Below are 24,711 nucleotides of genomic sequence, written 5' to 3' on the forward strand. Positions count from 1 at the left end.
TGATGATCCTGCCTCGGAATTGTGACAGAGGAAACGCGTCGGGATTTGGGATTTCTTTCCTTTGGGAGTAGAATTTTTTAGGGTTTTTTGTTCAGGGTTTAGCCATCGATAAGTGGGGTCGCTCCATTAGGGGGTAATACCTCGATTAGGCGGGGGTTTTCTCCACTTTTAGGCAGGGACCCATAGTTCTATAGGGCCAGACCTCCCATTTATAAATTTTTTCTTTACCAATACTTTTTTCTGAACCCTTGGAACATCTGCAGTTGGAAGGACCACACTGACAGTCTGAATTAAAGACCTGATGATCGGAAACTTGGGAATCCGTGACTGATAACCAGCGAGTACCATACGTCCGAACCGTGAGTGGTCATATATGACTCAGTGTGTTACATATACGTCCTAAGTACTGCATACCCTATTCATACTCCGCTAGATTTTTATCTGCAGCTATCTAAAATATATATTGTTTTTGTGGGATTTATTTTAACAAAATATCGTTATATAAAAGTTACGTTTCATAGTAGGTTTAATACTTCAGTGATTTTCACCTCTAACTCATGCCCTAATCCTGCCCAAATCCTGCCCAGTCCTCTTTGTGCCGCCACACAATATAATGCCGGCCTTAGTGTTCACTTCACAGTAGTTACGCCATCTAATTCCCTCACACAGTAGTGATGCTCCCTTATTACCCCCACAGAGTAGTAATAAAATAAATAATTCACCCCTGAGCCCTGTTCCCCAGTGTATACAGCGCCCACGCTCTCCCCAGCAGCGCGCGCTATGACTCCATGGTGCCTGCTGAGCACTAGAGCGCAGGGACCGGGAAATCCTCTTCATCCCCCGGCCTCTGTGGTCTGGTATTCATCGCTGAAGACGCAATGAGAGCGCCGGCAGTTGAATGTTGGAGCAGGGAGCGGATGTCTCCTGCGTCACCATTGCACTCCATGCGTCCTAAGGACACCGAGACAGTGGAGAGCAGGACCTTCCACAGTTACCGCAGGACCCCAGGATGGCCACAGATATCAGGAATTGTCCCGCTGGGTCTGGGACTGCTGGGAGGTTCAGCCCATCATTATACACACACTTTTCTGGTCTAGAATCTCACTGATGGTGAAGTCAATACAAATAATGAATAAATCAGCGCCATTTCTCTATTACTATCATTAGATTTAACTTCCAACTCTGTCTCTGCACTAATATAACTAATCACTGACCCATTGCTGATGAAGATAACAGAGGGACGAGGCAGATCTATGTTTACAGATGAGTGGTGATTTTACAGGGTGTGTTCGGCTACTTTCACACTAGCGTTTCTATTTCTATCCATCATAGGGTCTCAATACCGGAAAAATTTGCTTCAGTTTTGTCTCCTCTCATTGTCAATGGGAACAAAACATAACTGAACTCATACCGTTCTCATACCAGAGAGCATGCTGTGGTTTGCTTTCCGTCATGGGATGCGGAGTAAAACGTCATGACCCACAATGCAAGTCAATGGGGATGGATCCGTTTACTCTGACACAATCGAAAACGGATCCATCCCCCACTGACTTTCAATGGAGTTCATGACTGATCCGTCATGGCTATAGAAGACATAATACAACCAGATCCATTCAAAACTGATGCAGATGGTTGTACTATCAGTAGTGTTGAGCGAGCATGCTCAGCTGAACACCGCATGTGCTCGAGTCAGTGTATTTAAATCTAATTTAGCCTTTATTTCTATGCAGAAGATCGCTGTGCAGTGAGGGAATCCCTCAGTGTGAGTCCGCGGCTCAGGAGTCCCTGCTCTGACTCCATATATAGCTATGTCCATATATGGAGTCAGTGCTTGGGGACACCCAGTGTATTTAAAGCTAAGCCTGTATTTCAGAAAAGTTTCTGCTGGGATTTGAACTCACAACCTTCTGCCATAAAAGCAAGGCACTTAACCACGCAGCTATAATAGCTGCATAGCCAGTTACTTTACAAAAAAAAACAGAAAGAAAAAAAGAAAAGAAACTTCTACTGTAGAGGAATACTTACTACTAATAAGTATTCCTCTACAATAGAAGTCTTTTTTTTATTTTTTATTTTTTTAAGTGACTGGCTATGCAGCTATATAGTGTTGTGGTTAAAGTTCTGGGCTGTGATGCAGAAGCTGAGAGTTCAAATCCAGTCACAAACCTTTTCAGAAATAAATGTTAAATTAGATTTATATATTTTTTTTGTAATTGTAAAAAATGTTTGGCACAAAATAATTGTGTAATTATTTTCATATACAGTACAGACCAAAAGTTTGGACACACCTTCTCATTCAAAGAGTTTTCTTTATTTTCATGACTATGAAGGCATCAAAACTATGAATTAACACATGTGGAATTATATACATAACAAACAAGTGTGAAACAACTGAAAATATGTCATATTCTAGGTTCTTCAAAGTAGCCACCTTTTGCTTTGATTACTGCTTTGCACACTCTTGGCATTCTCTTGATGAGCTTCAAGAGGTAGTCCCCTGAAATGGTCTTCCAACAGTCTTGAAGGAATTCCCAGAGATGCTTAGCACTTGTTGGCCCTTTTGCCTTCACTCTGCGGTCCAGCTCACCCCAAACCATCTCGATTGGGCTCAGGTCCGGTGACTGTGGAGGCCAGGTCATCTGGCGCAGCACCCCATCACTCTCCTTCATGGTCAAATAGCCCTTACTTTCAAAGTTTTCCCAATTTTTCGGCTGACTGACTGACCTTCATTTCTTAAAGTAATGATTGCCACTTGTTTTTCTTTACTTAGCTGCTTTTTTCTTGCCATAATACAAATTCTAACAGTCTATTCAGTAGGACTATCAGCTGTGTATCCACCTGACTTCTCCTCAATGCCACTGATGGTCCCAACCCCATCTATAAGGCAAGAAATCCCACTTATTAAACCTGACAGGGCACACCTGTGAAGTGAAAACCATCAAGAGAATGCCAAGAGTGTGCAAAGCAGTAATCAAAGCAAAAAGTGGCTACTTTGAAGAACCTAGAATATGACATATTTTCAGTTGTTTCACACTTTTTTGTTATGTATATAATTCCACATGTGTTAATTCATAGTTTTGATGCCTTCAGTGTGAATCTACAATTTTCATAGACATGAAAATAAAGAAAACTCTTTGAATGAGAAGGTGTGTCCAAACTTTTGGTCTGTACTGTATATATATATATATATATATATAAGATAAAATCATACTTCTGATATATATGAATACATAATATGTGGGAAACTACTACTGATGTTTTAGCCATAATATTTTTACATATATTATATATTCTAAATATTATGGCTATAAACCTATATATATGTTTAAATTAAGTTTAGCCTCTATTTCTAAAAAAAGTTTGTGACATGATTTGAAGTTACAGCTTCTGCATCAAAGCCCAGAACTTTAAACACTACACTATATACAGATGTAGCAGGGGTAACACCCACACTTTTAACTCAAATTTCTTAACTCATCGCGTTATCTTGAAACAAAAGCCATTGAAAAGCAATTGCTTAACGCATTTAGTTGCATTTAGTTTAGATAACATGTCTCATAAAGCATGTGTGTTAACCCTGCTACATCTGTAGCTGCATAGCCAGTCACAAAAAAAATAAAAAATGAGACTTCTACTGTATAGGAATACTTACTAGTATTAAGTATTCCCCCGATCGTGTCCCAGGTTTTTAAGAATGCCAAGGTGTGGTGCGACCCCTATATGTGTCACAGTGCTCCTACCTGGATACGATGGGACCCCAGGCTTAGGCACTGAAGCAAATAAAGGGGAATAGTTGAGTTAGAGGAGTAAGAATAACTTGAGTTCAGACCTTGATAAACTTTAACAGCAGCTTTATTTGGGTAAACTTGATTCCAGACAATATTTAGGCTTTTCTTACATTCAGGGTTTCTCTTGGTTCCGGCAGGCTTTGGCATAAACTGGCAGGCAATCTTTATAACTCTGCATTCTCTCTCTGCTGTGCTAAACTCTGCTTGGGTCTGGTTACTGGACTTTTGGCTGGTTCTGGAATCCTTGGATTGGGGTGCCTTTGGCTGTTGTCCTCCTCCTGACACTCAGTAAGTAGATGAGCAAGGAGTCAGGGTGCTCTATGAGCTAATTCCCTCTGGAGACACTCCTGCTGCAGCAGCTAGCTGCTACTTCCTTCAGGTCTTCTCAGCTCCACTATGAAGTTTAAACCGGAATAAACTAGAACTGCAACCCCTCCCTTCTGCCCAAATGGGGGAGGATGGAATGGTGGGTTCCATTCTGTCTAAGGATAGCTCTGCCATATACGCTGCCCCTGGCTGGTGAACCAGACATATTACAGGAAGGTAACAGTTTCATAACAATAGTATCAATGCACAATGGTGAAAGACCTGGAAATAAATACACAGATGCCATTAATGTTAGACCATTAGAGACACATAGAAAAGATAAATCCAGCTCACCCAGTTGAACTCCGTGCACGAAGTAAGTCAAGATCGACTCCCGTAGTTGATGCAGAAAGTAAAGCACCCCAGCACTGGATAATCTTGCGTAGTCCATCTTTATTAAACAGCCATAAATCAACAACTCAAAAACGTGGATATCACCTCCCCACACCTCCGAACTGGTTTACATGTTTCGAACCCTCTTGGTTCTTAATCATAACCTAACGTGCACTTACCTAACGGGTCTCCTAAATACCTTCTCCCGTCCTGCCAGAACCAGCTGATAAAAATCAATGGCTCAGGGGGGGAGGGAAGAAGGCACAGAGTTAACCCAGTGAGAGCGCTTCACCTCCACAGTGAATATGACTACTGATGATATACAAAATATTGAAAAAAGAACATATAGACATATTGCATTGGACATATAAAACCCCCTGGATTTAAAGTGCAACATGCAGGGGGTATGATGATATAAAAAACATTACCGCACAAAAAACGCATAGTGTGTATGCAGCAGTCTTATGTCCCAAATATATTGTAAAATAACTAAAAAACAGATCTAGGGAAAACAGCATACTGTTGCACTCTATATTATCCCGATCGTCTAAATGGAGGACAAAAAACTCCCGATAGAATATGCTTGAAAAACCTCAGCAGCTATTATTAATAAAAATGCATTATTTCTTTTTTTTAATTCAAACCAGCAGGAAATTTAGTCTCTAACTTAAAAATCCAGTAGGCTTCACGGGTCAAAATGTTTCTTTTTAAGTCTCCTCCCCTGACAGACAAAGTGACCTTTTCGAAAGCAAACGTACGTAAGCTACTAACATTGCGATTATGTTTTGAAATAAAATGGTTAGCAGCTTTTGAGACTCCTGTGGCTAATGGATTCGTGATGTAGTTTAAGTGTTTCCGGAATCTCGCTTTTAAACTGCCTAATGGTGTTGCCAACGTATGTTAGATCACAGCTGGTACATAAAATAAGATAAAGGACGCCTGACGTATTACAATTGATTAAACAATTGTCAATATGGGAGGAATTGCAGAAACTGGTTGTTTGTGTCACAAAGCCACAAGTCTTACAGGGATGTCCCCCACATTTTGAAAACCCTCTAAACCTCAGCCAATTGTGCTGAGGTTTGACAGTAGCATTCATAAATAATGATGGTGACAACACATTGGCTATAGTTATAGATCTCCTTATACGACAGCCCTCTTTTAATACATCATGTAAGGTTTTGTCATCGTACAACATTGGTAAACCTTTTTTGACAGCCGACAGCCTGCTGTATTTCAGAAAATTGTTTACTATATATCAAAACCAACGTGGGTTTGTTGTATTGTTTTATATTGTAGTTGATAGTATGTCTGCTATTCCCCTCCATATTTGTATTCCTATTTTTATTTTTATACTTATTATCAGCACTTTTTTGTACAGTATGAGAATGGGGCAATTAATGAGTAAGCTTTCCCTACATTTGTTTTTAGCAATATCCAACCCCCTTCTGAGCATCTATAACCTCTAGCTTTTAGACGTGACCAAATACCCTGACAGTGTCTGAAAAATGCTTCGTCTGTGCTGCAATTTCTTCTTGCCCTGATTATTTTGTGGGTTATACCATCAATAATCCCTATGGTCTCAGATTTAACCACCACTGGGATCCTGAAAGTATTTATTTATTTGATCTCAGATTGGTGGGGGTACCTGGACGGGTTGTCGACACAGAAACATACCGCAAAGAGACTTCGGGCAGAGGGAGGACAAACTGAACTACTATAGAGACATCCTATGTAGTCAGTTGGCCACTGCCTATCTGCGCCATCGTCCATCCTCTCGCAGGTTTGACAAGGGGCTCTCTGCGCTCACATTCTACTGCCATGGCTGCTGGGGAGGGGTGGGGTGGCAGGAGCAGTACCAGCTCCATCAGCAGCAGCCTGAGTCTAGAGTCACTGATGAGCAGCTTCCTTCACCTGCATAGTGAAGAAACTACTCACCAACAGCTAGACATAGAGCAGGACCTGAACCAGCAGGTGGTGGCATTCTTGGACAGCACCCTGCTACCCGACATTGAAGATCCGCTGGACTACTGGATGCAGGGTCCACCTCTTGGAAAGGGAGGGACTGCAGCTCCCAACTTGGACAGGGGCACGTTCAGCTTCTGCGCCGTTGGATGAGTGCATGCATATTGTTGTCTCTTGGCAATCGCTTTGGCGATCGATTGCTGACGGACTGACTGACAAGGAGTATGAAGGGCGAGGAGCAGGAGCATCAGGACCAGCAGATGATGGGTAGGACAGACAGCTCCCTTCGGCTGAGGTGGTGGAGCCTTGACTGCCTGAAATCGGCTGCGTGCCACTGGGTGATGCAGTGGTTGCTGCAGCAGGCTGGACCACCACATTGGAGCCACGGTTCTCCCAGGCTACTTCATGGTGACGCTGCATATGTTGACGCACGTCCGTGGTGCCAACATTGGCACCCTGGCCAAGCTTCACCTTCAGCCAATAGATTCTACATATGGCCATGTTCACCTCCTCCGGTAACTTAACAAAAAACTGCCACACCGCAGAGTAAATGATTTTACCCCAACACTACGCACTGACTGACTGCTACCACCGCTGCTTCCGTGAACCCGTGCACCGCTACTTCCCTGGCAGGTAGGCTCCTGCGAAGTGGATGGTCTACCCTGGGCACGTTTGGCTCCCGACCTACCACTGCTGCCACCCTGCTGACGTCCGGTGGAAGGGGTGGATGTCTCCTCCACATCTTGGCTTGCCAGTAGCTGCTGACTGTTTTCTAGTAGCTCGTCCTCACTGTATAGTGGAGCTGAGCCCACAGTATACAATACTTCTCTGGCTAAGGGAACAGAAAAGGACAGAGGCAGGTTGAGGACAGGTGAGGGCACAGGGCCTGGTCTCGGGCCAGGCCAACTAAGGGTTGTGTCTGACGAACCCACTGACTCTTGGCTGGGGGTGTCTGATGTCACTTGTGATGAAGTCGAAGATTGAGTCAACCATTCAAGAACCACTGGGTTGCTGGTCAAAACACGACTGCTAGCTGAAACTGGGAGCTCAGGCCTCTCGAAGTGACCCCTGCTGCCAAGGCTTCTTACTCTGCCTCGACCTCTGCCTGCGCCAGAAACATTTAGGCCTCTGCTACTCCCCTGTGCAGGTCCTGGCACTTCTCTGTCTGACATACTGTTAGATCAAATAAATAAATAAAAAGAAAATTAAAACACCCTCAAAAATTCTGTAATTTTCTCACTTCACCACACAATAGCTAATAAGCCCTTTTTCCCACTAAGGCTACTTTCACACTTGCGTTCGGGGCTCCGCTTGTGAGTTCGGTTTAAAGGCTCTCACAAGCGGCCCTGAACGCATCCGTCCAGCCCTAATGCATTCTGAGTGGACGCGGATCCGCTCAGAATGCATCAGTCTGGCAGCGTTTGGCCTCCACTCCGCTCAGCAGGCGGACACCTGAATGCTGCTTGCAGCGTTCGGGTGTCCGCCTGGCCGTGCGGAGGCAAACGGATCCGTCCATACTTACAATGTAAGTCAATGGGGACGGATCCGTTTGAATTTTACACAATATGGCTCAATTTTCAAACGGATCCGTCCCCCATTGACTTTCAATGTAAAGTCTGGACGGATCCGTCTGAAGCTACTTTCACACTTAGAATTTTTTCTACAATATACTGCAGATGGATCTGTTCTGAATGGATCCCATCGTCTGCATTATATGAGCGAATCCGTCTGGGCGGATCAGCTCTGAACGCAAGTGTGAAAGTAGCCTAAAACACACAAAAACGGGGTTTAGGAAAATATAACTGCACCATTGAGCGGCAAATATATTTTACTTTTGCCACTAATACACGCCACAGAAGGCTTTAGAACATATAACTTCACCGCTGAACGGCAAATATATTTTTCTTTTGCCACTAATACACGACACAAAGGGCTGTAATTTCCTCACTTCATCACACAACGGCTAATAAGCCCTTTTTTGCCCCACTAATACAAGCCAAAAAATGCTTTAGAACATATAACTGCACCGCACAAGGGCAAATAAGACGTAGAAATATTTCCTTGTAATAACCCCTGTTAATGCCGGTATCACACAGCACTTGTACCCCAATAACAAGAACGGTTTGCTGGAATTACAGAGCTGTATAATGGCAATATGGGTCCCCAGTCAGTGCAGCAAGGTGTAATAGGATTGTTCCCATTCCCCAGGCTGTAACCTCCCCTACTGAACCCTGTTCTACATAAATGCTGTGGAATGATTCCTCCCTATCCCTTCTCTGCACCTTGAATAATCTTTCCCTGCACTTGTATATCGTTTCTTTTTAGCACAATTCATTTTTTCCTAGCACTGTCCCTAGCGCCTGCTGACGTCTCTCCCTGCACTAAGTACACTGGTAAATGGCAGAATCCAAGATGGCTGAGGCTATTTATAGGGCTGTGACATCCCAGGGCTGTCTGCTGATTGGCTGCATGCATGGCATTATGGGTGATCCCGCCTTCCCAGAGTCCTTTGCTCCATGTCCTCAAATGTGCAGCAGCAATTTTAGGAAAAAATGCGATTTGTTACCATGAAGCATGAGGAAATTTGGCTTTGGTGCAAATAAAATTTTTCCTGAAATTCGGATCGAATTCAACTTCATCAGCTTCGATTCGCTCATCTCTAATGTTGAGGGCTGGAGAATATTCCTGTAGTGGGTGATATTTAGACTTAGGTCTTAGACCAGTATGTTTATAGCTGTCCTCAGATTCTATGTTGTCTTCCTTTTCCCTATCCAATCCTTTTATTTTTTTTTCATAAAATATTTCTTAAGGGCCAGCCTTCTCAGGAATTGTCATACTCCTATAAATACGAATTTATTGAAAAAAGTAGTTGGAGCAAATTTTAAGCCCCTTTTGAGGATCAAATTTTCCCCCTTCATTAATGTATGTCTGCTTAAATTATACATTTTTTCCCCGCAATCCCCTCTTCATTCTCCCTCCTCCCTGCTGTTGCTATTTCTTTTTGGTGAGTTTCCCCCCTCTGCTTCCCTTTTTGTATTTCCCTCTTTCCAAGCCTGAAAAAAATCCTGTTTCACAGTTGTTTTAATCACAGTTTTTTCCTATTGTCATTTGTATTTACACTGCTATTCTTTTTTTCTTCTTTTTTTATCGTTATTCTCAATTCCCTTTTTATTGTATTTTTGCTTATCAGTTTTCTTTTCTCTATTTTCTAACTCATCAACTGTTGTTTCCAAAAACGGATTGGCCAGTGGTTCTCCCTCTGTTTCTTCCCAATCATTGTTGTCCTGAGATAGAGGGTTGTATCGGGACCTTTGGGGTAACTCTCCTTTCTTTTATTATTATCTCTGGAGACAGTGGAACAACCGAACCCTCATTTGTAGTTTCCTCTTGTTCGGCATGCGTAGTGAATATGGACAAGGGGCTTAAGGTGGAAAAAATACTGTCAGGTGATATAAGGAGCAGCGACATTATTGAAGAATGGGAACGGATATTCCACAAATTCTCTAGGAAAGCGATGAGTTTTATTATCAATAAAAGAAGACAACGATTATTAAATATAAATAGAGATATTAGGGAGCAGTTTGAAAAATTAAAGCCATGGAAAGGTAACCCTAGCATAAAACCACTAGCTGACAGTAGAAAAAGAAGAATATACGAAAAAGAATTAGAAATAAAAGAGAAAATGAAAAATGTAAAGGAGACTCTTTGGCAATTAATATCGTTACACACAATAGAGAAAGTGGAACTATGGAGAACCTCAACTCGGTTGAAACGGTAGATGAATATATACAGTGCAGTGAACAGGAAGACCAATTGTATGGCTAGTGGATGGCATCTCTCCTATGTGAGTTCTCTGATGTGCAACAAGACTTGATTTCTGACCAAAACATTTCCCACATTGTGAACATGAAATTGGCTTCTTCTCTAAGTGGAGTCTTTCATGTTCCACAACATGTGATTTCTGGCTAAAAAGGGTTCACACATTCTGAAGATGAAAATGGGTTCTCGCTTGTGTGACTTCTTACATGCTTTATAAGCATTGATTTCGCACCAAAATACTTCCCACATTCAGAACACATAAATAGTTTCTCCCATGTGTGAGTTCTCTGATGTCGAACAAGATTTGATTTCTGACTAAAACATTTCCCACATTCCGAACATGAAAATGGCTTCTCCCCTGTGTGAATTCTTTGATGTTGTATAAGCAATGACTTTGCATCAAAACACTTCCCACATTCAGGACACACAAATGGCTTCTCTCCTGTGTGAGTTCTCTGATGTGCAACAAGTTTTGATCTCTGACTAAAACACTTCCCACATTCGGGACACACAAATGGCTTCTCACCTGTGTGAGTTCTCTGATGTGCAACAAGTTTTGGTTTCTGACTAAAACACTTCCCACATTCGGGACACACAAATGGCTTTTCTCCTGTATGAGTTCTCTGATGCCGAATAAAACTTGATTGACTGTCAAAGTCTTTCCCACATTCCGGACATGAATGCGGATTCTCCCTTGTGTGAGTTCTCTGATGTCTAACTAGAATTGATTTTATGCTAAAAGATTTTCCACATTCAAGACATGAAAATGATTTATCCCCTGTGTGAGTTCTCTGATGTGTAACAAGATGTGATTTCTGACCAAAGCACTTTCCACATTCAAGACATGAAAATGACTTCTCCCCTGTGTGAGTTGTCAGATGTGTAACAAGATGTGAATTCTGTCTAAAGCACTTTCCACATTCAAGACATGAAAATGGTTTCTCTCCTGTATGAGATCTCTGATGCTGAGAAAAATTAGATTTACTGTTAAAGCCTTTCCCACATTTAGGACATGAATACAGCTTCTCTCCTGTGTGAGTTCTCTGATGGGCAACAAGATTTGATTTCTGACTAAAGCACTTTCCACATTCAAGACATGAAAATGGTTTCTCCCCTGTATGAGTTCTCTGATGCTTAATACAACTAGATTGATTGTTAAAGCCTTTCCCACATTTAGGACATGAATATGGATTCTCCCTTGTGTGAGTTCTCTGATGTCTAACTAGAATGGATTTCATGTTAAAAGATTTTCCAGATGTCAAGCATGAAAATGACCCATTATCTCTGCAATTTCTCTCACGCAAAAAAAGATTAGATTTCATTTTTAAACGTTTCTCACTAGAAAAAATGTTCCCACATTTCTGTTTAGTTCTTGTTTTACCATTCAGTGATTGCTTAGATGAAGGTTTCTTGTGACCAGCAGTATCGGTGGATGGATCTCTCCTGTGAAGGACTGAGGGTACATTAGGAGTTGTTGAATCATCTTGTGTGGTATTGGTATCTTCTGCTTCATGATGGGAAGATAAATGGAGATGTCCATAGGAGTCGCTCATCCTGTCTTCCACTGGAAAATGAAAATAATGACAATTGCAAGCCAGGAAATGTGATCACTACCATCTTCAATAACCTGTAGCATCCCCTGCATAAACATACTGATATAAACTTTTCCCTACCACATATTGGTGCAACATGTCATTTTAAAACCACTGGTTGACTTGTTTCAGTTTTGAGGGATCTCCTATCACTGGCAATTCCCTTTGCCCTTTTTGTCCGAAATAGGTGAGGCTCATCTATTCTTAGACCCAGGATTCCTTCAGGATCAAGATCTACCTCCTGTGATCTTGGCTGCCTGGCCCTCCTTGGCAACTTCCTTCTTAGCTGGATCCCATCCGTCTAGAAATCCTTTGGTCTCCTCGGATCTGCAAAACTGCCCTCTCCCCCACCTTCCCCTGCTACCCTGCTGGGCTTCCTGCAACATCTCCTGTGATGCTGGCCTGTACTGAACGGAGACTAGTTTAGTAAAAGTACTTTACACATTTACTTTTTCTTGCAGAGCCTCCCTCTTGTCTAAGAGGTTCACCTATTTTAAATAGCCTTTGATCGGTCTTTAGATAACTGCTACATTTTCACTTTTCCAGTTATTATTTCAAAAGCTATTTACCCTTCAACTTTAGGACCAGGCCCTAATCTGACTGAATGCTTACATCCTGTACTACTGATCTCCCCTACAAGGTGGGAACCTGTCTGAGAGGGCATATGGACCAGTGATGAGCGGCAGGGGCAATATTCGAATTCGCAATATTTTGCGAATATTTGGGCGAATATTCGCAAATTCGAGACTTTGTGATCTCTAGTCATTATTTTATTGATTGCGAAAATCGTCAATCGGAAAATTTGCAATACAAATTCGCAATACGAAAAATCGCTATCAACACTACTCCTAAAGTCAAAGATATTGTAGCCTTCTCATTGGCTCACAAGCAATAAGCAGTGAGGGATCATGGGTACTGATAAAAAAAAATATAGAATATTCGCGATTACGAAGATATAGCACTATATTCTAGATATTCGCAAATTCTCGAAGTACCAATATTCGCTATAAAAATTGGCGATTAGAATATTCGCAATCAACACTAATATGGACAACCGGAGCACTCAAGAAAGACCCCATGGGTCCACATAATAGAGGTTCTTTGGCTTAAAGACATTTATAATAAAAAAATATTTATGAAAGGCTCTTACCTATCACAGACACTGAGATGGGTTTTTCAAGTCCACTCGTCGTTTCACCAGAACTTTCCTGCAAGATGAAAAACATGAGAAAAATATACCCCGCTGCTAGTTTTTCTTATGTCCAGGCAAAAATGAAACACTTCTACAAGACATGAATTCGGCTACTTTCACACCAGCTGTTTTTCTGGATCCGTCATGGATCAGCAAAAACGCTTCCGTCAAGATAATACATCTGGATCTGCATCTGGATCCGGTTGTATTATCTTTAAAATATTCATGACGGATCCGTCATGAACACCATTGAAAGTCAATGTGGGACGGACATGTTTTCTATTGTGTCCAAGAAAACTGATCCGTCCCCATTGACTTACGGATCCGTCTTGCTCCGCACCACATCGCAGACAGAAAAATGCTACTTGCAACCAAATGGAATGGAATGCATTTTGGTGCATTCCGATTCGTTCAGTTCAGTTTTGTCCCTATTGACAATGAATGGGGACAAAACGCAAGCGTTTTCCCCCGCTATTGAGAACCTATGACGAATCTCAATAGTGAAAAGGGAAAGCGCAGAAGTAAAAATAACCTTAGAAATAAGCAAATTTCTTGAAATTTTTTGGGGTCCAATTCGAACGAATCATTCCACTAATTTGATTTGGGTCTGAATCGATTCTACCTCAATTACAAGTGCTCCGATTGGCCTGAGAACTGGTATATCACACTCTAAGATCTCCTAGGACACATATTATTTCTCTTGTGTTTCTTTTTTTTATTTTCTTCTCTCCGCTCCCCCTTTTATGTCCTTTAACATTAAATAATGTCAGAATGACACTGATCTGTATAGCTCTGGGTAAACGCATTATTGACAGTGTTAAGAAGCACCCTGTTTAAAAAGACATCTTGTTGTCGCATGTGTTATTTTTCTTACTTTATGATGTTTAAGTGTAATGTACCTGCTTCACCAGCAGATAGCGACACCAATGGCAGAGCTACCTTGCCTAGAGTGGAGCCCTTCTGTTCCATTCTAGCCCTCTCTAGAGAGGGAGCAGTTTTAGTTAGTAAGAAGTTAGTTTAGCGCACCCCCTCTATGGGGAAGGAAGCAGGCCCTCTTCTCTCCGGGACGAGCCCTGCAGAAGTGAGTCTGTGTACCCCTCCAAGGGGAAGGTTGTGTTCCAGCCAGCAGAGCACCATTAGCTCTGCTGGAACAAGAGGAAAAAGAAAGGAGCTTCAGAAGCCAGGAGGAGAAGTTCCATGGATAAAGATACAGACAGACTAGACTACAGAAAGTAAAGTTCAGCAGAAAAGAAAGGATTCTGTTTAATCCTGTTAACACAACAGAGCCAGAGTGCAAGAGATGTAGCAGAGCCAAGTTTTTTTGCCTGCCAGAGTTTTTATGCCAAAGCCTGCTGGTAACCAAGATAAAGTTGGAAGATTGTTTCCTGATGAAAGTTTATTCAAGTAAAGTTACTGTTCAACTCCAACACAAGGTCTGTACTCAATTAATTTCATCATTCCCTTCATCAACTATCCCTTTCTCTGCTTCAGACTACAACACCTGGGGTTTTCAGGATATCCAGGTAGGAGCACCATTACACGTGCACAGCCACATCTAAAGGGACAATATAGGCTACCGTTACACAACTCTGGCATTCCTACACCTAGGTACCACCATCTACTTTGTCCCTTGTTGCTTCATTGCAACTTGCGTCACATTAATATACTTCTAAACCACTTCCACCAGAGGGGACCCCGGTCCTAGTCAAAGTTCACTGCAGATCTATTCATTGTCATCTGCTGGAAATGTGTAACAATCCTCAAGGAGCCATGTGTCTGAATGATTTTGACTAAGCTAATGTTTTACAAACGCTTAGGACAATTTTTCCTGCTTGGGTGGGAAAATGCCACCTGCCATGAGGAAAACCCTCCCTGAGATGACACAAGAGGCTGGAAAACATAGTACTTGGCCATTTACAGCCACTGTTCCAATCTGCATTCCCAGAAGTCCATAGGGTCAGGGATCAGGGTGTGTGCCAGAGAAAGGGCATAGTCCAGGTACAACTGTACTTAGCTGTTCAGACAGTGCATGTCCGTTTACTGCATCAGGTTGGGGCAGCAGCTTCTGCTACTTGTTGTAGCAGAGACAGCGGTAACTTAAATTTTGGTAAAGGAATGGAACTGCACTGAAATTACCACAACTAAGTAGTACAGCAGCAACTGCACTGCCAGAAACTTGGCCACGTGGGAGTTCAGTTTGCACAAAAGCTAATTGCTGGTTGCGAATAGATTTACCATGGCCGCACATTCTGTTATCGATGTCTCATGATGAAACAGAAGACAAGAAGGGGGAGGAGTATGAGCAGGAGAAGAAGAAGCTAATGATGATGATAATGTCACTGTACTGCTTGGGGATGTGGCCTGGCTGTCACAAAGAAGACCGGGAAAAAGAAGACAGACTTTATTGAATGCTTCGCAGTTCTATTCTCCCACTGGATTCGGTGATGCCGTCTCATGTGCTGCAATAGAGCTCTTTTGCCAATGCTTGTGTTTGAATGTCAAGGACATATTTTAATCCTGCAAATCAGTTTTGTGTGTTGGCCTCGTGGAGAAAAACAGCCATACATGAGTTGCTCGCACAGAGCTAGCGGCAGCCAAACTTGTTTTCAGTGGCATCACCAGTTCCTGAGCTCTACAAAATAGAAGTAGATCTGGCCCTGGCCATACATTGCCTCCACTCTTTATTGCAGCCACGCCATCACCCTTCTCCTCTGATGCCGCCTCCTCCTCAGCACACAGATCCCGCTCCTAAATCCTGTCCAACACAAAATCATCATCCTCACAGTCCTTTTTATCAGAAAGTGATATGTCATCGTGGGATCCTTTCCCCCCACTCCCCACCGATTCCCTGTTCTGGGTTTGCCCATTTGACCCAAGTCACAATGTCGCCACAGATACTATTGCTGTTACCGTCACTACTAGCACCACCACCAAAACAGCTATGTATTGGGTCCTCCGCCTCTGCCTGAACCTCCTACTTATGGCAGTCCTGACATTTCTCAAACAAGTCATTAACAGGAAGACTATTTGAATTATCTTCCACAGCACATGGGGTTTTGTTGCCTCTTCTTAGGAAACAAGAAGGTCACTCATTAGAAGAGCGGAATTAAGAGACAGAGATGATACAAATGAAAAGCTTCTCTGGATCCGCAAGGAGGAGAGCAGGAGAAATGCTGTGACTCTTGGCTCAATGGCCCATTGTCAGACTCAGGACGTGAAAATTGACATCATCCTGCTGTGACTGAGAGGAGGAGTGAGCCATCCAAAACACAATCTCATCCTCTTTGTCCTCTATAATATTCTGGCGGCTACTAGAAGCTAGGGAGAACTGTGGTCTGCTGCTGCTACTACTACTAGCCGGGCGGCTGGAGATGCTAATGCTGTTTGCACTACTACAGCCACCCACATTCTGAATCGTAGATGATGAGGCACAGGTAGTGGAAGTGCTCATTAGTACAGAAGGCCCAGGGAGTTGGAAGTACAGTGCTAAGTATTACATACCGCACCATGGTCCTCTTCTCCCGGCGTCAGCTCTGCATTCTGTTCTGACACAGGTTTCAGGATACAGTGTGCGGGACGCGATATGACCTGACACTGACATCAGGACACAGTGCAGCGCCAGTGCCCGGATACAGTGCTGAACTAAGAGCGGTGCTACCTGGAGGAGGAGAGGTGAGTTTTTTTTTGTCTGGTCTGAGGTCTGCATTTAAGGGACCAAGAGGTGAGGTGGGAGATATAGGTGTGACAGGGGTCTGCATTATTCAGGGATCTGATATACGGTCTGTATAAATTTGGGTTCTGATCTGGGTCTGAATACATTTTGAAGCCAATTTGGGGTCTGTATAAGTATGGGATGTGTACTAATTGTCGGGTCTGATTTGCAGTCTGTATTATTTTGGGGTCTGTATTTTTTCAGGATCTGTCTGAAGGTATATATTAGTTTTGGGGTTGCCCAATTGTGTAAAATATTTTTTTTGAAAATTCATTAGAATGTCATAAAATAATTAAAGTTGTGACACATTTCTGATCCCGGTGCTACAGCGTTAATCATCTTGTCAAAATAACATCACATTAAGACCCATGATGGCTGGTCATTACTTTTTAAATTACATTCCGCCCTACCAAACATACAGGAGAATACAGCACCACATACCTCTTACATCCACTGATGTCTCCTCTGACGTTCTCACAGTTTGTCACACAGAAATCTTAGATTCCTACTTTTCCATAAACCTCTCACCTTCTCAACACCCTATTCTGCCTAAATAGTTGCTGTGCTCCCCAATACTATACTGCAGATACGAATAGTCCTCCAGACAATACTAGTACCACACAGACAGTGCCCCATTCAATAATTATTGCCACACAAAGTGCCATCAAAAATAATTGCACCCAGCAGATAGTTCCCCTGACAGTAATAGTGCAGTGTCTTCCAAAAATAATGTGCCAGGGTGCGCCCCATAGTAACAGTGCTTCCAAAAGTCCCACCAATAATATTAATTCTCTCTCACGGTGCCCTTTGTATTAATAGTGCCCCAAAGGTAAATGTCTACCATTGTGCTCCAGAAGTAATAATGCCCCCATAGTGCCCATACAAGTAATCATGTTCCCCATGGCCCACCAGTAATAATAAAGCACACCAAAATGCCCGCCTATAATGCCCTCAGTAGTACTAACGCCCCCTATTGTGCTCCAGTAGTAATAAAGCCCTCCATAGTGCCCTTCAGTAGCTTTAAAGCCCACCATAAGGCCCCAGTAGTATTAAAGCCCCCAGTGTGCCCCAGTAGTAAATATGCCCCCAGTAGAGCTAATGCCCCCCAGCAGTAATGACAGCCACGACAGTAATAATAATGTCTGCCTATAGTGCCCCAGTTGTAATAAAGCCCCATAATGTGTGCCAGTAGAAAAAAATGCCCTCTTATACTGTACCCAAGTAGAGTTGCACCAGGTACCAAAGTCTCTATATTTTTTCGATAGTTAGGTACCTGATTCGATACCAGGATTGACATTTTTTCGCTATTGTGCAGCTTAGAATCAGTCACTATCAGTGAACATGGTGCGCGCAAAGCTCAATGCACACTATGTTCTCATAAGCAGCTGCACAGTGGAGAAGAAGGGAGAACGTCCCTCTCTCCTCACTGTGACGTGGTCAGCCACAGCCACCAATAAAGTAACTGGGTGGCCCGATGGGGGAGTGCCAGTGAGAGATGAAGTGGGACGAATAGGAGGGCAGGAGAGAGATAAACTCACCTTGGTCCTCAATGTTGATAAGTAGAGATAAGGGAATTTTTCAAAAATTTGATTCGGACGGTTGCCGAATTTCCAAAAAAGATTTGATTCAAATTTATTCGTGATGAATTGTGTTAAAAAGCAGCTATTTCCCGGCAGCAGAGAGCCTGTATATTGGTGTAGAACACTGTGCATTGCAGAAAGATGCATAGGGAGTACTCTGTGGTAGTGAAAATGAAGATTACTCTTACCGGTAATTGGATTTTCCTAAACCCACGACAGCACCACAAGGGAGAGGATCCGCCCCCAAAGACAGGAAACCTGAAGAACATAAAGGCGGAGGCTCTCCTCCCACTTCAGTATATCTTTCAAAGGATGAGAGGAACTTCGCCCAGAATTACTGTATTAGCATCAAACCTCCAAACAAGGTATATAATTTTTTTTTCTGCCGCGACACCCGTGAAAAGTGTGCACCAACCACCATACAAACAAGGAAGGGAAATAAGGGTGCTGTCGTGGGTTCAGGAAAATCCAATTACCGGTAAGAGTAATCTTAATTTTTCCCATCACCCACGACAGCACCACGAGAGTGAAAACCAAGGAGACACTTAGGGTGGGTTGACAGCCGAAAGCACCTTCGTAGCAAAGGTTAAATCAGAAGAAAAGTCTAACTGTAACCGGTAATGTCTGAAAAAAGTAGTTGGAGAAGACCAGACTTCCGCTTTACAGATATCCTTAATAGAGACAGAAGCCCTCTCAAGCCAAGAGGAAGAAATAGCTCTTGCAGAATGGGCCCTAAGGCCTTCTGGAAATTAATAAGCCAAAGACACTGCTGACGTAATCCATCTAGCAAAAGTATTTTTAGATGTGGCATGACCTTTACTTTTTCCCTAAAAGACAACAAACATCAAGGAAGATTTCCTCTAGTCTTTAGTTTTGGACAAGTACTGTATCAAACATTTCCTAACATCAAGACAATGAAAAGACTCTTCCTCCTCCGTAGTTGGTGTCTCATAAAAGGTGTGAATAAACACCTGAGACCTGTGAAACTTAGAAGATACCTTAGGAAGGAATGCTGGATCAGGTCGGATGATTAGCCTATCCTCTAATATGTAAGTATAAGGAGGATTAATAGAAATGCACTGGAGTTCACTAATCCTACGGGCCGAAGTTAAAGCTACTAAGAGGCATAGCTTAAATGACAAACATCTGATAGAAATCTCTTCAATAGGTTCAAAGGGAGGTTTCGATAAAACCTTTAGAACGGAATTTAAATCACAAGGAGCTACCATGGGAGAAAAATTCAGGGAAGATCTGGAAATTGATCTAAAAAACCTAGAAACCCATGGATCTGAAGACACCTTCTCATTAAACAGGGCCAAGAGTGCCAAAACCTGAACTTTTAAAGTGCTAGGTGACGAACCTAACTGTAGACCTTTCTGAATAAATTCCAAAATCTGGCAAACCGGAGCCTGGGAAAGGATGTTCCTAAAATCTAAACCAGAAAAACTCAGGAACCTTTTCCAGACCCTAGCATAAATGGAAATTGTAATTTTCTTTCTGTATTTTAAAAGGGTATTAAATAGATCTGAAGAAAACCCTCTATTGGTCAGCAGGAACCTTTCAAATTCCATGATGTCAGATGGAGGCCCTTTATCTGTGGATGAAAAAGCGGCCCCTGAGACAGAAGGTCGCGGACTTCCGGAAGGACCCACTGGCCCCTCACAGACAACTTTCTTAACCAGGTGAACCACGTGAATCTGCTGCTTTTTTTATGGTGGGAAGCCCTGCCAAGATTTCTTTCCTAGGGCATTTGTTTTTAATCTGGTCTTCTAACTCTGAAAGCCAAACAATTAAGGAACAGGCCGTACAAGTGGACGCAATAGAGGGTCTAAAGCAGGGATGCCCAACCTGCGGCCCTCCAGCTGTTGCAAAAGTACAACTCCCAGCATGCATGAACAGCCTACAGCTATTAACCGCCTCCGGACCGCCTAACGCAGGATCGCGGTCCGGAGGCGGCTGTCTGAGGCAGAGTCACATGTTGGTGCGTCATCTCGCGAGACGCGAGATGACGCTCAAAGCCAGCCCGCGCATGCGCATCGCGGGCCGGCAAAAGTTAGAGGGGGATTACATCATCAGCCTGCCAGCCAATGATCGTGGCTGGCAGGCTGATGATTTTCAAAAAAACAAATCACAAGCCATTTAACACCTTATATTTATAAATATAAGGTGTTAAATGACTTCTCTGCTCCTCTACTGGTCCTTTTGGTCGGTTGGTTCCAGCAGAGGAGCAGACATCACAGTGAGTACACACAAACACACTAGCCCCATGATCCCCCAGATCACCCCAATTAACCCCTTGATCGCCCCTGTCAATCACCTAGTGAAAGGGAAAAAAGTGTAAACTGTCACTTTTTTTTTCACTGGTATTGACTGTTAGGTTTTAGGATAGTTTAGGCCCCTTGGTTAGGTAGTTAGCGAATCGTTTAGCGCCCAGCCCACCGCACCGCAGTCACTGATTCGCTGATTAGCGTATCGCTAATCAGCATTTGTACTTTTATAGTATCTGTAAGTGATCAAAACTGATCACAGTCAGATCTATAATAGTATTAGTGTCACCTTAGTTCGCCCTCCACCCAAAATTGCAGTGTTTGACCGATCAGGCCTGATCGGTCGCCCACACGTGCGTTCACCCACGCCCGCCCCGCTGCAGTGACAAAAAATATAAATTTTTTTGATCACTGCACAATCACTTTACAAGCACTGCGGCGATAAAAAAAAATCTGTTTTGATATTTTTTATCAACCGCAGCGGCCTCTGGTACTTCGCTAGCCTCCCATTTGTAAGACAGGCTTGCTTTTTTTCTTGGGTAGTCTCAGGGAATACCCCCTAAATTTAGTAGTCCAAATGTCAAACAAGGGGTATTCTTCTGAAGAGGCCTACAGGCTTCTGACCCAGTCGGATGAGTAATGGGAACCCTCATCTGACTAATCCAGCGGGTCAGAATATGAACCTGTAGAAAGCAGTGGCAGTCTGACCCAAAGTTCGGACGAGGAGGTTGAGGTCCCTGATACCAACAGGCGTACCCGGCCCCGTGTTGCTACACCACAGGTTGCGCAGGATCCGCTTCAAAGGCAGCAGAGTGGGGCTGGCGCTGTCGTATTACGTGGTGAGGCATACACCAGCAGCGCAGCCCACCCTGGACCTAGTACCAGCACTGCCGTACAACATGGTGAAGTGGCGAGCACCAGAAGGTCAGCTGAAGCTGGTACGGTGGCACGTGCAGTAGTTACCCCGCCGCAGCCACCGCACAGACAGGCCCGTAGAGCCCCTAGAGTCCCTGAGGTGCTGGCAAACCCTGATTGGCAGTCCCCAACTTCAGCCGCACCTGTAGTTCCCCCTTTCACCGCCCAGTCTGGAGTTCGGGTTGAGACAGCTCAGATCGGTTCGGCACTGGGATTTTTTGAGCTGTTCTTGACTGCGGAGCTCTTGGACGTAGTCGTGGCAGAAACAAATCGGTATGCCACTCAATTTATAGCAGCCAACCCGGGAAGCTATTATGCCCAGCCTTTCCGGTGGAAACCCGTCCAAGTTTCCGAATTAAAAAAATTTCTGGGCCTTCTCCTCAACATGGGTCTAACCAAAAAGCATGAATTGCGGTCATATTGGTCCACGAACCCAATTCATCACATGCCCATGTTCTCTGCTGCCATGTCCAGGGCACGATTTAAGGCCATCCTGCGTTTCCAGCACTTTAGCGACAACACCACCTCCCGTCCCAGAGGCCACCCAGCTTTTGACCGGCTCCACAAAATTCGGCCCCTCATAGACCACTTCAACCAGAAATTTGCAGATTTGTATACCCCTGAGCAAAACATCTGCGTAGACGAGTCCCTTATACATTTTACCGGGCGCCTTGGCTTCAAACAATACATCCCAAGCAAGCGCGCCCGGTATGGGGTCAAATTGTATAAGCTCTGTGAAAGGGCCACAGGCTATACCCACAAATTTCAGATCTATGAGGGTAAAGATCAGACCCTGAAGCCGGTCGTTACCAACCGTCTTACAAGGGGGGAGAGGGCTGCCTTGTATAATGAAGAACTGCTTGCGGTGAAATGGAGAGACAAGCATGAGGTTTACATGCTCTCCTCCATTCACGCAGACACGACAATACAAGTTAAACGAGCAACCAGTGTCATTGAAAAGCCCCTCTGTACCACGACTATAATTCGCTCATGGGAGGGGTGAACTTCAATGACCAGATGTTGGCTCCTTATTTAGTTTCCCGATGCACCAGACGCTGGTATAAGAAGGTGTCTGTATATTTAATTCAATTGGCTGCATATAATAGTTTTGTTCTCTACAGTAAGGCTGGGAGAACAGGATCCTTCCTCAAATTTCAGGAAGCGATCATCGAGAACCTTCTGTATCCAGGAGGTTCCGTGGCCCCATCCACCAGTGTAGTGAGCCGTCTACACTAGCGACATTTCCCCAATGTCGTTGCTGGTACCTCAACCCAACCGTCACCCCGACAAAGATGTCGTGTCTGTAGCAGGAGTGGAATAAGGCGTGACACCCGCTATTTCTGTCCTGACTGCCTTGCCCTATGCTTAGGGGAGTGTTTCCAGAAGTACCACACACAGGTACACTTAGCATAGGGATTGCATCTCACAGGACAGGCACACAGGGCTATTAGGGCCCATTCACACAGAGCTGCTGCAAACCTCTCCTTTCACCTGGGACAAAGTGCATAATGTACTTCGCCACATCTCTGGGTGATTTGCGCTTTGCACATTGTCCCATGGGGAAGGAGAAGTTTGTCCTATAAAAGGTTAAAAAAATAAAAAAATAAAAATAAATCACCAGTAAGCAAAAAAGTTAACGTTCTGTTCAAAAAGTTAAAAAAAGTTTATATGTTCCGTTCAAATGTTATTATAAAGTTAATAAATTTATTGCGTTGCGGCCTGTTTTTTTTTTTGTTTTTTTTTTACCTTCCAGGTGGACCAACCAATCGACTAGCTGCAGCACTGATGTGCATTCTGACAGAAGCATTGCGCTGCTGTCAGATTACACAAAAGTCGGTGTATGCAGCGCTGCAAGACGAGATTTCTCCTCTGCAGTAATAGATACGTTTGCCGAGGCATATGAGCTGAGGGGGCGGCGGTGTTCATATGCTCTGGCAAACACTTTGTATATAAAAAAATAATAATAAAATCCCGGCAATGATTTATTCATTCACATCGATTGATGTGAATGGAGAAATCTGGTTTGCCAGGGCATACGAGCTAAGTGGGTATGGATGTAGGGCGGAGCTCCTATGTCCTGGCAGACGCCTTTCCCCTCCTTTTTTTTTTTGGGCAGAGATTTTTTCATCCACATTGATCGATGCGAATGAAGAAATCTGTGCCGTTCATTTTTTTCTTTCAGCCCAGAGGCTGAACGGAAAAACAAAATCTCATTACCTGTATGCTCAGTATAAGGAGAATAGCAGAAACTCCTAATGCTGGCCATACATGTAATGATTGCGGAGACCCTCAAATGCCAGGGCAGTACAAACACCCCACAAATGACCCCATTTTGGAAAGAAGACACCCCAAGGTATTCGCTGAGGGGCATATTGAGTCCATGAAAGATTGAAATTCTATGTCCCAAGTTAGCGGAAAGGGAGACTTTGTGAGAAAAAAAAATAAAAAATCAATTTCCGCTAACTTGTGCCCAAAAAAATAAATTTCTATGAACTCGCCATGCCCCTCATTGAATACCTTGGGGTGTCTTCTTTCCAAAATGGGGTCACATGTGGGGTATTTATACTGCCCTGGCATTTTAAGGGCCCTAAAGCGTGAGAAGAAGTCTGGGATCCAAATGTCTAAAAATGCCCTCCTAAAAGGAATTTGGGCCCCTTTGCGCATCTAGGCTGCAAAAAAGTGTCACACATGTGGTATCGCCGTACTCAGGAGAAGTTGCGCAATGTGTTTTGGGGTGTCATTTTACATATACCCATGCTGGGTGAGATAAATATCTTGGTCAAATGCCAACTTTGTATAAAAAAAATGGGAAAAGTTGTCTTTTGCCGAGATATTTCTCTCACCCAGCATGGGTATATGTAAAAAGACACCCCAAAACACATTGCCCTACTTCTTCTGAGTACGGCGATACCACATGTGTGACACTTTTTTGCAGCCTAGGTGGGCAAAGGGGCCCACATTCCAAAGAGCACCTTTCGGATTTCACAGGGCATTTTTTACACATTTTGATTTCAAACTACTTCTCACGCATTAGGGCCCCTAAAATACCAGGGCAGTATAACTACCCCACAAGTGACCCCATTTTGGAAAGAAGACACCCCAAGGTATTCCGTGAGGGGCATAGCGAGTTCCCAGAATTTTAAATTTTTTGTCACAAGTTAGCGGAAAATGATGATTTTTTT

At 43.4% G+C, this 24,711-nt stretch overlaps 1 pseudogene; it reads right to left on the reverse strand.

The window, feature by feature from the left end:
* LOC122935560 overlaps window positions 1-24,711 on the reverse strand; it is a 107,703-nt pseudogene that overhangs the window by 19,125 nt on the left and 63,867 nt on the right.

This window comes from Bufo gargarizans, chromosome 4, assembly GCF_014858855.1.
Source record: "Bufo gargarizans isolate SCDJY-AF-19 chromosome 4, ASM1485885v1, whole genome shotgun sequence".
Classification (NCBI taxonomy): Eukaryota; Metazoa; Chordata; class Amphibia; order Anura; family Bufonidae; genus Bufo; species Bufo gargarizans.